Here is a 3,401-nt window from a genome sequence, read left to right as displayed (position 1 = left end):
TAGAACGTCTCCGTCCGGCGCTTCATTCATATGTCTGGGTCGTGATTTTCCCTTTCTTGTTTTCTCCAGCAAACGGAGCCATGGCCCTACCGACCTGGCGCCTCGGAAGGCCCTCAAGACGACGTTGGTCCAGGCGGCTGGCGCCACCTCGGGCCCTGCCGCTCGGCCGACCCTTTCGCAGGTCGCTCCGCCGCGCGGGGCTCATGCGTCGCATGTTCCGGGGGAGCAGGTCCCCGAGGCGGGCTCCTCTGCCGAGGTGGCCATCGTGATCGGGGAGGCGGCCGGCGCCGATGCGGTCCCGAGCTCGCCTGCCATGTCGGCCATGCCGGCGTCTGCCGCTGCCGCAGTTGGTACCGTCCCAGTCGGAGAGCGCCCGGACGCCGCCAGCGTCGAGACGGCCGCAGCGTTGGCGCCCGGGGCCTCGGAAGAGGTGGGCGCGGACGCGCGGTGCTCCCGGGAGGGCGGCAGCCTTGTCGCCGTGCAGCGGAGCCCTGAGGCCCGGGCCCAGTTGCTCCGATTCCGGACCCGCGAGGCTTCGGGCCCTATCTTCGTTCTTGACGACGAAGAAGAGGACCGGTCTTGGGACGAGCTCCGCAAGTGTGCGGAAGCGTCGATGGGGTTGCTCCGATCATCGCTGGAGGTTCTCTGCGGGGACGTCCCCAAAATCCTCCAGGTAATGGTTTCAAGCATACCTTCTCCCTTCTGCGAGCGAGACGTTCGTCATGGTGTCTTGCTTTCCTTTCCAGGATCTGACGGACCGGAGCGCCGCCAAGTCGTCGTTCATCCGCCGCGAGGCCGACGTCTGGGGCTCGCTGCGATCTCTGAGGGCTTCACTCGCCGGGGCTACCGCGCGCCTGTCTCAGTAGGACGCCAGGATGGCGGACCTCCAGTTGCTCTGCGTTGACCTGAAGGCCGAGGCGGCGGCCGCGCGCACGGAGGCGCTACAGCAGCGGTCGGAGCTCGCCCAGGTTGTCGAGGAGCGGGACCAAATTCGGGGTCGGCAATGAGGGCCTCGGACTCGGCGATGAGGGCCTCGGACTCGGCGAGGGCCTCGGCGTACTCCACGCACTCCACATCACATTCGAATGCGTGTTTGTACGTGGGGCCGACGGTGATGACCCCGTTGGGGCCCGGCATCTTGAGCTTTAGGTAGGTGTAGTTGGGGATGGCCATGAACTTCACGTAGCATGGCCTTCCCAACACTGCGTGGTAGGTTCCTCGGAACCCGACCACCTCGAACGTCAAAGTCTCCCTTTGGAAGTTGGAGGGCGTTCCGAAGCAGACAGGAAGGTCGATCTGCCCGAGGGGCTGGACGCACTTCCCGGGGACGATACCGTGGAAGGGCGCAGCACCCGCTCGGACGGATGACAGATCGACGCGCAGGAGCCTGAGGGTCTCGGCGTAGATGATGTTGAGGCAGCTGCCCCCATCCATTAGGACCTTGGTGAGCCTGACGTCGCCGATGACGGGGTCGACGACGAGTGGGTACTTCCCCGGGCTCGGCACGTGGTCGGGGTGGTCGTCCTGGTCGAAGGTGATGGGCTTGTCGGACCAGTCTAGGTAGACTGGCGCCGCCACCTTCACCGAGCAGACCTCCCGACGCTCTTGCTTACGATGCCGAGCCGAGGCATTCGCCACATGCCCTCCGTAGATCATGAAGCAGTCGCGGACCTCTGGGAACTCTCCTGCTTGGCGGTCCTCCCTTTTGTCGTCATCGCGGGCCTTGCCACCCTCGGCGGGTGGCCCGGCCCGATGGAAGTGGCGCCGAAGCATGACGCACTCCTCGAGGGTGTGCTTGACGGGCCCCTGATGGTAGGGGCACGTCTCCTTGAGTGCCTTGTCGAAGAGGTTAGCACCTCCAGGGGGCTTCCGAGGGTTCTTGTGCTCGGTGGCGGCGACAAGGTCTGCATCGGGAACGTCGCGTTTCGCTTGCGACTTCCTCCTGCCTTTCTTCTTGTCGCCGCGCGGAGCAGACGCCTCGGGAGCATCTTCCGACGGGCGGCCCTGGGGCTGCTTATCCTTTCGGAAGATGGCTTCGACCGCCTCCTGGCCGGAGGCAAACTTGGTGGCGATGTCCATCAGCTCGCTCGCCCTGGTGGGGGTCTTGCGACCCAACTTGCTGACCAGGTCGCGGCAGGTGGTGCCGGCGAGGAACGCGCCAATGACATCGGAGTCGGTGACGTTGGGCAGCTCGGTGCGCTGCTTCGAGAACCGCCGGATGTAGTCCCGGAGAGACTCTCCCAGCAGCTGCCGACAGCTTCGGAGGTCCCAGGAATTCCCGGGGCGCACGTACGTGCCCTGGAAGTTGCCGGCGAAAGCCTGAACCAGATCTTCCCAGTTGGAAATCTGCCCCGGAGGCAGGTGCTCCAACCAAGCACGAGCGGTGTCGGAGAGGAATAGGGGGAGGTTGCGGATGATGAGGTTGTCGTCGTCCGTTCCACCCAGTTGACAGGCCAGGCGGTAGTCCGCGAGCCACAATTCCGGCCTCGTTTCCCCCGAGTACTTCGTGATAGTAGTCGGGGGTCGGAATCGGGTCGGGAACGGCGCCCGCCGAATGGCTCGGCTGAAGACCTGCGGACCGGGTGGTTCGGGCGAGGGACTCCGATCCTCCCCACTGTCATAGCGTCCCCCACGCCTGGGGTGATAGCCTCGGCGCACCCTTTCGTCGAGGCGAGCCCTGCAGTCGCGGTGAGGGTGCTCGTCGCCGAGGTGGCCCGGGGCCGCAGGCGCGGTGTTGCGCGTGCGCCCGGTGTAGACCGAGGCTTCCCGCACGGGTCGGGAAGTCGCGGCACGAAGTTCCGAGGGGTACCCCTGCCTTCGAGAGGCAGAGCTTTCGGGCCGCAGCGCCCTCCAGGAGATGCTTGAGTTCTCCCTGGATTCGCCGACCCTCGGTGGTTGATGACTCCGGCATCGCGCGGAGGAGCATCGCTGCCGCTGCCAGGTCCTGACCGGTTCCGCCGGACGCGGGAGGCAGTCTGGCCCTGGCATCGTTGGTGGTGCGGTGTTGGAGACCCTGGGGCAAGTGACGTATTTCTCCGGCCGGGGGCTGGCCCGCCCATACCTGTCCGATGTTCTGTCGGATTGCCTCGAGCGCTCCCGCTCCCTCATCGAGCCCGGCCTGCGCCCCGCGGACTTGCTCGAGCTGTGGGTCGTGACCCCCCGCCGGAACGGGGACCACAGCTAGCTCCCGCAGGATGTCGGCGCGAGGCGCCGGCCTAGGGAGATCACCATCCTCCGGCGTGCCGAGACAGCCGCCTCCGGAGGGATCCCCTAGCTCGATGTGGAAACATTCGCGGCTCGGGCCGCAGTCCTTGTCGCCAAGGCTGCGGCTGCCGTCAGAACAGTCGGAGAGGCAGTAGTCACATGCGGTCATGAAGTCCCGCATGGCACTAGGGTTGCCA

Source organism: Zea mays, chromosome 6 (assembly GCF_902167145.1).
Source record: "Zea mays cultivar B73 chromosome 6, Zm-B73-REFERENCE-NAM-5.0, whole genome shotgun sequence".
Lineage (NCBI taxonomy): Eukaryota > Viridiplantae > Streptophyta > Magnoliopsida > Poales > Poaceae > Zea > Zea mays.
Note: the sequence above shows the minus strand (reverse complement) of the source record.